Here is a 15,070-nt window from a genome sequence, read left to right as displayed (position 1 = left end):
CGAGCAGTTTCCGCCCAAGTCGGAGATCTCCGGGGAGGACCTCATTTAGGAGGACTCCGCATCCATCTCATGGAGAACTCTGAGCCACGTGGTAGAGCCTAAGAAACTCTGCACGTGTCTCGGAGCTGACTGGTGGTTTGATCAGCTACTAAGACTCTCTCCCCGTCGCCGCACGATCCCTCGACGTACCCTACCCTGCGCACTCGTTGAGAGTCACCTTTCAGACTCTCATTTCGGTCGTTCCACGGAGCCTAGCAAACTCCGTGAGTGTGTATCCAGAGCTCTGTTCATGTTTGTTTTGTGGAGCCTAGCAAACTCCATGTGTGTCTTTTTGTAACTGCAACTCAAGAAAGTTTTTCCTGCCTGCACCACGACCACCTACGGTGTAAGTAAAATAACCTTTAATCAACCTCTATGCGTCAGTGCCTAATTCTAGTTCGCCGTGCCGATCTTTTCCCCAGCCCACGTGCCCGGGCTGCTGGCCACAGCCCCTCGGCCCCGACATATATAATACAGGAGTCTAAGTGAAATGAATCAAAATAATAAGATATCAAACCAAAATGAGGAAGGCAAAAAATAATATCATAATTATAAAAAAAAAGTGTACTTAACAGGTTCCTAAAACACATTTAGATGTGGTTTCTTTTATGGCAAATTGTTCCATTCAAAGCTGTTTATTTGTTTTTTTAACAGTTTATGAAGACATGGCCTCCTAATCTAACTGGGTGCCAAGTTGGATGATAAGATGAGGATTTTGCCTTCATCTTGGTATTACATTGAAAATAAACAGTTCAATGTGAGGAACACAAGAAAGGTGTTCTTAGTGAATCCTCCCACTAAGAAAATGGATTGCCCTTTGCTAGGTGAGTGGGGGTGTCTAGAGGAGGGGGTCTCAACCTTTTTCTTCCTGAGTGCGCACCCCCCCAGGCTATTTTTATAGCATGCTATAAATAACTGTGCTACAACAACTGCCCAGCCCTCCAGCCCTGCCTGCACAGCCTCAGGTGCAGCAAGCAGGGCTAAGAGCCAGGGAGCCCCAGGGCCCCACTCATCTGAGCAGCAGCAATGCAGAGCCTTGCCCACCTGCCCACAGCACCACTCATGGGCGGATGGAGGTTGTGGACCAGGTGGGGTGGGCCTATCCCTCGCCCCTTCCTCAGGACCCACCTCAGCCCAGGGGGGGCTGAGTCAGCTCCTTTCCATGCTGGACTGGGCCAGACCCAGCTGGGTGGACCCCTGAAACCTCCTTGTGGACCCCCAGGGGGCTGCAGGCCCCTGGTTAAGAACCACTGGTTTAGAGTGCCTTGGCTGAAGCTTGTTAAGAACTTAACAATTACATGGAGTGTCTGGCTACTGTATTTTGCTATTTCCCATTTATATAAAAACCCACATATTCCATGCCAAGCATATCTGTAATCAATAGGTAATGGAAAAGTAATTTGGCTGAGGACATCAACAGGATTTAAATATGCCAGTCCTTCAGTACCTCTATTAATAAATGTCACATATTCATGCCAGTAGAGCTAAGATGACACTTGAAGTCATGGTATTGACTATGCTATATTTCTGAAATAATGTTTCAATCAATCTCTATACAATCAACCTATATATCAACAACAGGTTCTGGATCAGATTCTCTTCTCACTTCACTACTGACTTACTCCAGGTATAAATTAATGTAAATGAGAGCACGAATTTGGTATGTTGCATAGATTTCAGATGCACTCCTTTAGCAGGTATAGTCATTTATATTTTCTAATAAGGTCCGCAGGATGAATGAAGCCATGCCAAAGTTTCTCTTCTACTTGGCACCTGGTTCATCCCAGGGATCTATACATGCAGAATCAATGTTGTTCTCAAAATGGAGTGGTTCAACTGATTGTTTTCATTTTCTTGATAAATTCATGAATGTTTGCAAGGGATTTGCAAGATGAAGTGGAATGAAAACACTTCTGGGTGCTAAGGAGAGGGCAGACCCTGCACAGATATCCAGTATGGAGGCAGTTAAAAGTAGTGTTCCACACCATCATCTGGATTTGGGATAAAATGGTAGGTACAATCTTGCCATAAGCCACTACATTAAACAACTCCAACCTCCCCCATAACCGTGACTTACTTCTGCATCTGCTCTTCTTATCCTTTTGTGTCCCCAGACTTCCATACCCCTTCCTTTCACTTGCCCCTCTCTCATCATTTTTCTTTCTATGGAACATCTCTCTCTACCTTCTCCCCCCTCCCCCAGCAAAACTGGAACTAGTATCCTAACACACTTACCAATTCATTCCAAACGGGGAGGGGCTAAAAGAACTTTGGAGAAAGGGATCAGAATTCAAAATTATCTTTACATGTTTGTGATTTCACTTGGAAAAATAGAATACAATTCAACGAGGGCATGTGCAAAGTGCTACACATAGGTGGGAATAGTCAACAGTCCAATAGCAAAAGGACAACTGGAGAGGTAGCACTTCTCCAAAAAAGGATCTGAGGGTTATAATGGATCACAAACCAAACAAGTCAACAAGGTTCTGCTGTTGTAAAAGTAAGTGCTATACTGGGAGGTATAAAAATTTGCAACATGTGTAAGATGTGCAAAGTAATCCTTCCATGCTATTTGGCACTAGCAAGATCTCTGCTGGAGTTCTGGGCCTCACACTTCAGCAAAGATATGGATTAACTGAAAGGAGTCCAGAAGAAAGTAACAAAAATCATCAAAAGCCTAGAAAATGTGGCCTAGGATGTAAGATTGAAAAAGAGCTGGTTTTGCTTAGTCTGGGGTGGGGGGAAGATGGAAGGGAAGTGAGACAGAAGTCTTTCGATATGAAAAAGGACACTGCAAAGAAGGTATGAACTCGCCTCCATATTCACTGGGTATAGGACAAGAAGTAACGGGTTTAAATTGTGGCACTGAAGAGTTAGGGCAAACATGAGGAAAATACATCTGACTGCAAGGACAGTTAAGCATTGGAATATGGTACCAAGGGAGGTATATGGAATCTCCATGCTTGGTGGTTTTTCAGAGAAGGTTAAACAACTAACTATCCATGAGAGATGGTTTAGGTACCATTGGTTCTGTTTTCGGATAGGGAGATAGATTACTTGGCCCCATGAGGTCCCTTCCAGCCTTATTTCCAATGATTTCTATGCTATTTGCTGCCATCTTGTTAATCATTTTCTCTTTATCCACTCTGGGTTTTCCTTGCCTACTTAGATCAGAAGCTTTTCTGAGCAGGGGCTACTCACTATTTATATAGTGCCTAATACAATGGGGCCTAGAACATACATTATTGTTGTTCTGATTACTACTAATGGGGCCTAGAACATACATTATTGTTGTTCTAATTACTGCTAATAACCTACAAATACTGCTTAGTATTCAACCATGACATTTTTACTTGCTCTTTAACTAGTACTGAGGAACCTATATCACACGAAGTCTGGGAGAAAGCAGTAGATTTGGATCAGGCTGATATTGCTGAAAAAATGTCAAATGGTAGATAGAATAACAGTATCATCACAGATAGTTCATCTAAAATGGTGGTTTCCAACCTTTTCCTTTGTGAAGCCCTAAAAAAATGAATAGAGGTGTGGACCCTTTTGAATTTCATGTGTGGGTATTAAAATACATTTGATTGATCTTAGTCATATTTTGTGGACCCCTTAGATGTAGCCTGCAGACCCTCAGGGGGTCTATGGACTACCAGTTGAAAATCACTGATCTAAAGAAGTCAACACAGTAAGTGATTTAACTGAAGGTTTTAAAGAGGAATTAATACCCGTTTCCATTGATTCCGGCAGAAGTAGAATGAGAACCCATGCTTGTAGTGTCATCTGCATGAAACAGCATTCATTAACAGCATGTTACATTTCACAATTGGATGCAATGCAAAGTGACATGAGCAGGTGTAACATGACATGCTCTTAGCATCCCAACCAAATCTCAAAGGAGCTCTGCTTCTCATTATCTTCATTAGAAAAGTAATTAGCTAATACAAATTAAAAGAAGTGGGAAAATTGGGAAATCTGACTAGAAAAAGACGAGCAGAAAATACATTCAAAATCAGACTGCTTTCATAGCTGTGGGAATCAAAAATTAAATATGTTGTGAAATACACTCCCTGTAACCAAGGCGGCTGTATATATACTATAAGTGCTTAACTGAGGAAGATCTAGTAAAATACTGCATTTGTATGCAAATTATAAAGGGTCGTGTTCCATTTTGGAGTACTCTGCTATCAGGAATATCTTGTGAAAGATGTCACAGCTACCAGGCAGGTTACAATGTTTGATGGAAATCGTTCTCTAATTTGTCAGAGCGCCTATATCTAATTTAAAATGTAGACTCAATGATAGAGTATCAAGCAGTTAACCTAAAAATACCATTGCTTTGTAAAGAATTTCAATCTAGTGAAGGCAGTGGGAGCAGCGGGTACTCAATACTTCTGAGAAAATCAGGTTTTTTTAGGTAAGTACTTCTCTTTAGGTAACCAAGTCTGAGCACACCAGTGTGATTCATCCAAAGCTACTCTTTCACTGGCAGAAACGCAGATAGAACTTAGCTGCTGTGACTTCTAACTTTCTGCTCCTATTCACTAAACGCATTGCCGCCTTTCCCTAATACAACACAGAAAAAACAGGTAACAGTCTTTGATAAAAAATTGAGTTTCACGGGGAGTAAAACTTCATGATTCCAGCTTCAATTTAGCATACAGTTAAGAATGAAAAAGTCAGGGGAAACAGTTCATCTGACATTTTAAAAGCAAGCTTCTGTTTCAACTTTATTTTGAAATACCTTTCTGTCCATTAAAAACTGACCTCTAATAAAGATGAAAGTGGGACTACAATACGCTAAACCAAGCAATGGTGAACAAGGCCTTGCACATTTCTAAAAATATAAGGTGCAACATTTTGAAAATTGGCTAGGCATTAGATTTGTAAAGGTGTTTGCATGCATAAGGATGCAGCTACCTAGTAAGATTTTCAAAAGTTTTTAGACACATGAAACCAACAGAGAAGCAGAAATCTAAGTGTTTTTGAAAATGTCCCTAGGGCTAAGTACAGACAGTAAGAAACCTTGAGGCTGAATTGATTCAGTCTTTGCAGGTTAGGCGGAGCTGCAGATATTAAATTAAAATGGAAATGAATGGACATTTACCTTTGATACAGGAAATACAGCCACATGCCTGCAGTGACTCAGGCCAGAAGCTGGGGAATGCTAGAGTAGGGCTTGCTAGCTGTGTGTTCATATCCTCTTACTGCTGTCCCCAAGGTCTCTGGGAGTTACAGTCCAAAATTACAGCAGCAGGACTCTGCAGGGTTGCACATCACTTCTTCCTGCTTCCAGGTACCTCTGGACTTTGCATTCCACAATTGCAGCCAGCAGTAAGTTTGAATAGGGCAAGGGGGGTTTAACCCCACACTCCCTGGTCCCAGACCCCAGCTGGGGTTTGCTTGGAGGGGGCAGTCCCCCCACCCTGTAGACTGGGATACATCCCCAGCTGAGTTTGCCCCCCACCCCTTTGTCAGCCAGCCCTTACTGCTCCAACTAGGGAGCAGAGGGGCCAGGCTGGAGAACAATGAAAGTCCACACGTGCACCATATGACTAGAGATGAGAAGTTTCTAGAGGGCGTGATGAAGCCATGACCTGCTTCTAAGGTCTGGGCATGCGCAGTGTATAATGGTAATGCAACTGTTTATCAATGTTGACATGTTAATTAATAAGGCAGTTATGATAATGTTGCTTGTATTGCATTGAAATAGTTTGAATTGATCTGTCCTTTTAAGTATTGCCCAGGTTTGAATTTGATTGGGTATTGTGAAAGGGGCTATGATTGGACCATTAGGTGAGTGACAGGTGGCATGATTAGGTTATAAATCCTGTCCGGGGCAGGGGCAGGACTGGAACTAGGACTGTTCCGTTCTGTTCTGTTCCGACTCCAAGCTCTTAGGTGTGGGAGTTCGTCAAGTGCAGGTTCCTCACTGTGACCTGGTCATTGGGAAGCTACAGTTGGGTAAAGTATCACCCTTTCCTTAATCGAGGTACTGAGCACCTAAGCAAGGAAAAGCTAGAAATCCTCAGGGACTGTCAGAGGGTTTCTCCTGCTGACTAGCACCAGGGTGTTCTTGTTGCCATCTGTGGTTTCTGGGTTGTCTGTGAAGTTGCATAGCACTTAACTTTGTAGTGAATGAAGCTCATTGTAATGTGTAGTCAATTGGTTGTGTGACCAGGGACATTGGGTTTGGGATGTATGTCAGGTTATTGTCCCATCAGGTGTATTCTATTGTGTTGCGGCTCAGGTGTTACAGGAATATTGTATCGGGTAGTTGTTGCGCGGGTTTTGTCTTGTAATACAGCTTGTATTGCTCAACCTACTTGTGTTGTAGTGTGTAGCTACTCTTTCTAACTCTGAGTGGGGTTGGGTAGTAGATCAATGCTCAGGAAAATTAACTTACTCTAATGCCCCAAACCTGACTACCCATGGTTCATAGAGGATTAACAACCCTCTGGATTAATTAGTTAATTGGCATCCCCACAGGCAGTCCTTGAGGGCCAGCCCTGTTCTCTGGAGCAGAGAGCACAGACCCACCCATGGCTGCAAAGCATGCTGCGGTGCTGGGGACTCTGATTTAACTTGAACCAGGAAGGGGTCTGGGACAGAAGTTTCATAGAATCATAGAAGTCGGGTCAGAAGGGACCTTGTAGATCTTCAGGTCCGACCCCCTGCCTGGGTAGGAAGAAAACTGGGCTCAAGTGACCCCAGCCAGGTAGGCATCAAGCCGCTTCTTAAAGACCCCCAGGGTAGGAGCCAGCACCACTTCCCTTGGAAGTTGGTTCCAGATCCTAGCCGCCCTAACTGTGAAGTAGTTCCTACGGATGTCTAATCTAAACCTACTCTCCAACAACTTGTGGCCGTTATTCCTTGTTATCCCGGGGGGCGCTAAGGGAAACAAGGTCTCCCCAAAACCTTCTGGTCCCCACTAGCGAGTTTAAGCCTTCTCTTGTGAAGGCTGAACAGGTTCAGGTCCCGTAGCCTCTCATTGTAGGGTCTGCCCTGCTGTCCCCGAATCATGCGGGTGGCCCTCCTCTGGCTGTCCTTCATAAACTGGTTTGACCCAAATCAGTTAAGCCTGAAACTATATTCAAGCAGGATATGGAAGTCCCCCCAAGAGTAATTTAAAATGCTCAACAAAGGTAATTTCAAAAAAATCTGTTGAGTAATGTCTCTAGTGGGTTATGGAATAGAGAAAATCCCACACAATTTACTGATTCGTTTTGATGCACTGGCTGGGGGGGTAGTTAGCTGATTGCACGATTTCACAATGATTACACACTTAATTTATACAACACAATTTTATTTTAAAACTCTTTGCTACGTATATAACACTGCTTAGCTTTAAGAAACACCACAAACATTAAAAACACAATAATTACATATATCAGAAACAATGCTCCGAATGCACTTCCTTCCCAAACAATGCTATAAGAATTAGTGTTACAAAAACAACTACAATTACAACTAAAAGTTAAATTTGAATCAATACTGTTATTTTTCATAATATACTTACAATCCTAGAATTCCGAGAAGCCAAATACCAAAATATGGTTTCATTCCTCAGTAGTACGATTTAATGGGTTGGCCTCAGTAGTACGGTTCAATAGGCTGGCCTCAGCAATATGATTCAATGAGCTGGGCTCACCAGTGATAGGACTACGTCCCCTTCCTTCAGTCCCTTTCGGGCGCTCCGCGGCTTCAGCGTGAACTAAGAGATTCGTGTTCACGGAGAGGCTTGATTAGGCGATCAATCTAATCTGACCTTATACTTGCGATTCTTCCTTCGTTGTTCTGCAAGTGAAGTCACCTCCAAATTGGGACAGTAAGTTACAGGTTTTTATTGAGTGAGCTGCCGTCATTGGGCTCCTCCTACTTAATTCATCATTAACTCCAAATTTGGGCTCGGATCTTACTCAACAGAAATTACCTTTGTTGAGCATTTTTAAATTATTCTTGGGGAGACTTCCATATCACTGTAAATACTCTTTTCTTTTTACCAGTCTGGTTAAAAGGCCCCAGGCTTTGATGTCTCGGAACTTAGGACATTTACTTTCTTTGTAAAAAACTTCTAAAGGTACAATTTAGATTAAGGTTTTAGGCGAAGTCAGGACATTTCGCACGTAGCTCCAAAACAATGAGCTAGATAAGGAGATAGATCCTATCTTCTTCCTGAAACTGGCTAATGGGCAATCTTTACAAACATTCAAACTATTTCATTCAATATGACAATGCCTAATCTAAATCTGCTGTCCATCAGTTTATGGCCATTGTTCGTTGTTTACGGCCATTCCTAGTAACCCCAAGGGGTGCCTTGGTAAACAGAGTATCCCCTATTCCTTGCTGCACCCTCCCCCCACCCCCCTCCCAATGAATTTGTAGATGGCTACAAGATCCCCTCTCAGCCTTCTTTTGCGGAGGATGAAGAGATTCAGGTCCCTCAATCTCTCCTCGTAGGATTTTACCTGTAGGCAGTCATTTTGAAACTGGTTTACGTGCACTGAACTTCTGTTCTGTTAGAGGTCTTTAGCCTAGGTGCCTATCAGCATCTTTGGGGGCTGGACCTGATGATCTGCAAAGTCCCTTCCAGCCCTAACAATCTATGAATCTTCACATGCCTAAATACTATTAAAAATCTGCCCTAGACTCCAAAGTCATTTAAGCACTTTAGAAATTTTACCCATGATGACCAACTCCTAAACACTGTTGGAGGCAATGACTCCATTATCATTTAGATCCCATCTGAAATATGCCTTCTACCAAAAGCTTCCAGAAATAAGCTGGCAAAATTTTGGATTCATAGGTCACCAATGCAACTTTGAAATTGAACCTCTTCTGGTTATGTATCAAACCATATTATCTAAGAACTTGGATCCACGACATGTTTACGTCATCACAATCTGTCTTTATACACAAAAAAGAGTAGACACAACACAGCTTTACCCCAGTGCAGGTTACTAGAATCCAGTGTAGACTCATCCCATGAAAAAAACAGTGGTAGAAGTATAATAGTGTGAAAGGAGTGCAGGTGTCTTGTGTCCAGTTATTCTGGAGTGGCTATTTGCTCAATGTGGACAGGCTAGGCACTACCATAGTGCCTAGTCCGGAAGTTACTATGGGATATCTAATTGTCTGTCCACTCTGTATCCCAGTATACATTCCTTGGTGTATATAACTCAACTAACCTACACAGGTGTTATGTGGTGTGTCTGGGTCCTAATGTAGAATGTAATTTCCTAGGGGTAAGTACCATTTCTGCCCTTTTAAGCACACAGACAGTGCCTGCCAAACAACAGCATAGCATCAAGTTAAAGACAGCACTTAATAGTCTTGACAGTGTCCTTCCACATTAAAAATGAATTCCTTAATTTTTACATTGACAGCAAACTCTAAAGCAAGTGTTTTATTTAATTTGTTTTCATACTGCATTTCTCCCAAGAAACCAGAAAGTGCATTTGTTTTATTGCTTTATTGGGGTTTTTTGCTTGCTTTTTTTTTTTTACATAGCATTGCATGGTTTAAGGATCCTGGCATATCCTAAGTGGGGGAAAAGTGGATGCGTGGTATGGACTGCATCCTCTTACTTAAGGGTATCACAAAACAGAAGTATCTATCCAAATTGCTGCTTTGGTGCTCACAACACAGCTATGGGAAAGGGGCATACAGTTGATTTTTCCAGGGAACTGGCAAAATGGATTGAATAATTTGTAAAGAAATTGGAAGCAATGAGTGTGGCTGTTGTTTTTATTGTCTCAGACTGATTCAGATTGTAACACATTGCCTGTGAGAGATGATGACTGTAGAAGCAAAACATCTGCTAAGATAGGAAGTTACCTACTTATGGCAAATCTCCATTGTGTCTTTTTCCTTCAGTTTTACTTGAGTGGATGTTTACTATGTGGATTTATTACCCCCTAGAAAGAGTTTTTGGCAAGTTCTTCCTGTGATATCACCATGTCATCACTCAAATGAAAAACCCCACTAAAGATTGAATCACTTTGAAAAGGCAGCTTATTATGATCTTTGAACTACAGACATACAAGTAATTCATGGAGTTAATTGCACAGGGTAAGAAAAGAGAAGAGCTGGCAACATTTTAGGAACTTAAATTAAGCAAGACCTCATTATTCTATCTTGCACAAAATTCTTTGATGTGACTAGAGGGCACACCATGAACAAGCAGAAATGACAACTGGGGGGCAGAGGAGTTTTCACTTTTTATATTGTTCAGTAGAATGGGACATCTGAAAAGTGGGGTGCATCCACACATGCAGGCACATGTGCTTGCAGCAGCTCAAATGGAAGCGGTGCAAATTTGAGGTAGGGCTCTTTGCCTCCGTGCGCATGCCCAGACATGCACTTTAGTGTGCGGCAAATTGTGCCACTTTGGGCAAAATAACCCTGCCTGGATCCTCCCAGATCTGCAACCAGGCGGAGCTAGAGCCCGAGGCCAGCACCTGTGCTGCCCCAGCAGTAGAACAGCCTGCCCTGGCCAGGAGCTCAGGGCTCCTTGCCCTCAGGAGCTTCTGGGGTCTGGGCAATTAGTATCTGGGGACACTACCCTTTGTGCCAACTGGAATGCTGAAGCACCATCCCAAATTCACTTTTTAAAATACCCCAAAATCCATATTCTTCCACAATTAGAATGAGGGAGAGAGAGGAACTGATCAGATGGGCAATGTTTTGCTGCTATATTTACAATGTTAAAGCAATTTAGAAGCCTACCAGTGTCTCTTTCATCATAATAAAATAAATCCTAAATATCTATGTTTTAATGTTTGCTTTTGGTTTCCTTATCACATGGTGGGTGTGTGATGGGGGGGATATGGGGTTTGCAGGAGGTGGGTGGAAGTGGGGTGAGGAAATGTGGGTGGGTATGGGGGGATGTGCGTCAGTGTGTGTAGGTGTAGGGGGAGTGTGTGGGGGTGGGGTAGGAAGGGTGGGTCCTTTGCCCCCCAACAGGGTACAACCCCCCACACAGAACCCGGACTGCCCTACCTGCAGGGTCTCAGCTCCCACAGGGGCTACAGCACACACCCCCTCCCCTGCAGGGCCCAGAGCCCTCCCCTGCTGCCACCAGCCTTGCCACTCACCTCCATCCCCCTGCTTGTTTTCCTGCTTGTCTCCAGCCCCCTGCTCATCTCCAGCCTCAGGAGAACTCCAATCCCCCCCCCCAGCCTCCTACTTACCTGCCACAAAGCCAGGTCCAGGTTCCTGCAGCCTGCACCGCTGCTTGACCCACACAGGCAGGCAGTGTGCTTCAGCAGTGGGGCAAGGGCTAGCCATAGAGATGCTCTGGCTGGCTACCAGAACATCTCTATGGAGGATCAAGCCTCCAGTTGCCTCAGGGCATGGTCTGGGACTATGCCCTGTCCTGCTTTTTTTCCCCAGGGTATACTTTTTGACCCCTGGATATCCAGGTATTTAATTTTCTCCCCGCACTGCAAATTTGCAGTATGGGGAACATTTTTTTTTTTTGGTTCCTACAGTGTCTCAAATCCGCAAAGGGATTTGAGATGCTGCAAGAGGCACATGCGTGCTTGTGTGGACGTGCCTGTGAGGGGCAAGGAAAAATATCTTTACTGGGCGGGCAAAAAACATTCTATTCCTGCAGCTGAACATAATCAAAGAGGAACTTGTGATGCTGTACAAATCACAGCAGGTGGAAAGAGAGAGAGGACAGATTCTCTTGTGGTTTATCTGGGTATCAAGGGATATCAGTCCTGTGTGACCTTGGGTTAATTGCTATCAAAAGTGCTCAAGGCCCAGATCTTTCAGAGCAGTGGCATAACTAGGCATAACTAGCAGCCACTCCAGCTCCCGACTTGAGTAGGGTGTTAGAAAAAACAGTTGCTACCATAGCTGCATGATTGCACTGGCAATGGTGGCAGTAACCAGAAATCGCTGCTGTTCCTGTGTGTGGCAACTCCCCGGGTGCCTGACCACATTGTTATGCCACTGTTTTAGAATATTTAGGCACTTATTTCAGAAATCTGTGGGAGTTTAGCATCCACATATCGGAAAAAAATTAAGTCCACGTGTCTTAAGTGTCCTAGCTGTACGCCCCTTTTGAAAATGTTACCACCCTTTGCATGCTGTTACTTCTGCCCCCATCTCTAAAATTAGGAATAATATTTCCTATCTTCCCTTCTTGATCTATCATGTCTGCTTATATGAGGACTTTTCAGTCAGAGAGAGAGGTTCACACAGTGCCTTGCAAAATGGAGTTCTGATCTTAGCTAGAACCTAAAAATCTTTTTTTTTTTTTTAAGTTACTTTAAATAAGTGAGCTTACAGATCAATTGTAGACAATATCCTTCAGCTAAGAAACCTTTATCTTCCCTACTTATAAAGCAAAGGACATTGCCATTACTTAACCAGTACGGAAAAATAATTTACAACACTAATTAATCCAAGCATGCTGAAATGGAGAACAGAATGCTGCAATAGGATCCACATTTATTCCCATTTAAAGTTGGTGGAAGTCTTGCAACTGAGAGGAACAAGGATAATGCTTATGCTAAAAATAAGCAGGAGTTTAAACACATCAATTATATAATATAATGTAATTATAATTATTATACAGTATAATAGAAGTATATACTACAGTTATACAATGTAATATAATTATACAATTACAATGTCTAAAATATTTTCATAGGTACAAGGTTAGCTATGCCCCAGAAGTGCTATGTTCCTATAGAGCAGTGGTTGGCAGCCTTTACAGGCAGTGAGACAGAATGACCCAGCTCAGGGTAGAGGGCAGTGGACGGATGGAGCAGTGAGAATTAGACCCCTGCCACTGCTGCCACCACCACCACCACTACCACCTCTTCTCGCTGTTCTCACTGCTGAAACCCCTGGCTGCTGGATACTACCAATATCTCATGTCCAAGGGCCAGATCTGGCTCACAGGCCATAGATTGCCAACCCCTGGTACAGAGGACTAGAGGGACCAAGGAACATTTTCTCACACACCAGGACCTAGGCACAATTGTCTGATCAATGACTGAGTTATAAGGTTCTGCTAGAGTTGGGGTTGCCACCTTTGGCTGAAGCCGTTACCAGATACCTGACCTGAAAACAGGTTTATTGTACATGCACTACTAAATATGGGGGAGTGTAGTGTTAGATATTACAATTTAAAGGTGCTTTCTAAGAGGAGACTCAGATTGTTGGGAACTGGGAAATGATCCTTCAGGTAGAGAGCAGCTAGCTAGCTAGTGAGAGACCAAGGAGCAGCAGACGTTGCCTACCGCTCTACAATAATGTTCATTATTTAGTTTTTCTCAATCATGTATGTTTTTCTTTACTGAATCCAGGGATCACTGGGACCCAGCCTGGACCTCCCATTTAGGAACCCTCTTGCATCCCAGGAATTGCCTGTCTAGGCTTTGCTGCAAGTCACACGTGCCCCTAGGATTTTACCCAGTCTAGCACCTTTTTGCTAGTACTGCAGCCACAGTGGCCTGGCAAGCCGTTAGGGTAGCCACCTTTTGGAAAGTGGCTGCTACTAAGGACAGAGGCCCTCTCCCTCCTCCCCCTCAATTCCTCAGCTACCCAAGTGAAAAAGTTAGACAGGAGTAGTTGGGTATAATTAAGTAAAGTGACTGAAAATTATCAACTATTTTTGTTTCGCCACTGACTGAAACTGACCTTTTCCATGAAGAATTTCTATGTCATTGACTGTTTTTCAATTTTCCATACAAAAAAAAAAAAATGGGAAAAGTCTTTCATTTTAATCATTTTTTCTAGCATACAACATTCTGTAGAACGTTGGCATTTCTGAAGAACACTTCATTTTGATAAAAAAGTGTTACTTTTTTTGCACTGTGATATTTGTGAATTCAAACCAATTGGGCAAAGTTTTGGCTATTTCTTTTGTTCTGTTTTGGGAGGAAAGCAAATACTGACTCAATGGAATCTCCCACAACAGAAAGTCCTTTTCTAAGCAGCTCTGTCTTAAAAGTTCTCCCACCCATTGTTTGTTCATTTTTTTCCTGCTGCAGCATGAACAATAATTTCAATTCAGCACTTTCTTGCTAGGGATTTGGTTTTCCTTTCTGTTCATCATCAAACTGAACAAACAAACAAAAACATAAGAGTGGAACATGAAGTAAACTTTCATGTTAACAATTCCCCTTGCTCTTTTTGCACCACATCTTTTAAACTCTTGCTTGACAGTCTCTCAAGCAGTACCACAAAGGGAAACTTCGTTTTCCTTGGCAGCTCTCAACTTTTGTTATGAAAGGCAACCCATTTCCCTTAACAAGAAACAGGAGAGGACAATTCCAACAATGAACTCTTGTTCATTACTAGAAATCATTACCAGCTCTTTTGCTTCTCATAGAAAACAACTTCTGCCCCAGAGATCCCTCTATTAGGTTTGGAAACATCTGAAGACACAAAGATGGTCCAATTCCAAGGCAGGCAGGTTCCAAATAGGCTGGACCTGATCTGGCAATGCACTTAAGCATGTGCGTAGTTGCATGCATGAATATAGGTCTACTCCTTGTTTAAAGTAAAACTCATGCTTAAATGTTTTACAGGATCAATGCCAATGTGCAAAACAGTGTGCACAGCTGAGACCCAAATGGCCCAATGTTGCTAGGCTAGCTATATAAAACCTTTAGTGTAGGCCTCGATATCTGTCTGTGTTAAATCTTTAAGCTACCCAGTAGGGTCGTGTGAAGCTTCGGTCCGGGATTCGATTCAGCGGAGATTCAGCCCGATTCAGTGGCTGAATCTCTGAATCTGAATTGAATCAGGAGACCCTTTAATCTCTCCAGATCAAATCGGAACCCGCTGAATCAATTTGGAGATTTGGCCGTAGACACAGCTTTAAATGTTTTTTCTACATACCTCAAGGTATGAGGCGGCTCATCAACACTGCGATGCTGGGGATGATGGAACATCCCACAGGAGCATGGAGGAGTTCCTAGCACGCTCAGCAGCAGACGCAGGAGTGAAGCAGAAGCACTTCCAGTCCACTTCTGGGTCCTTCGAGGAGCATGCGGGGGGG

Source organism: Alligator sinensis, unplaced genomic scaffold, assembly GCF_000455745.1.
Source record: "Alligator sinensis unplaced genomic scaffold, ASM45574v1 scaffold599_1, whole genome shotgun sequence".
NCBI classification, from domain to species: Eukaryota; Metazoa; Chordata; order Crocodylia; family Alligatoridae; genus Alligator; species Alligator sinensis.
The sequence above is the reverse complement of the archived record's forward strand: the minus strand, read 5'-3'. Positions refer to the sequence as shown.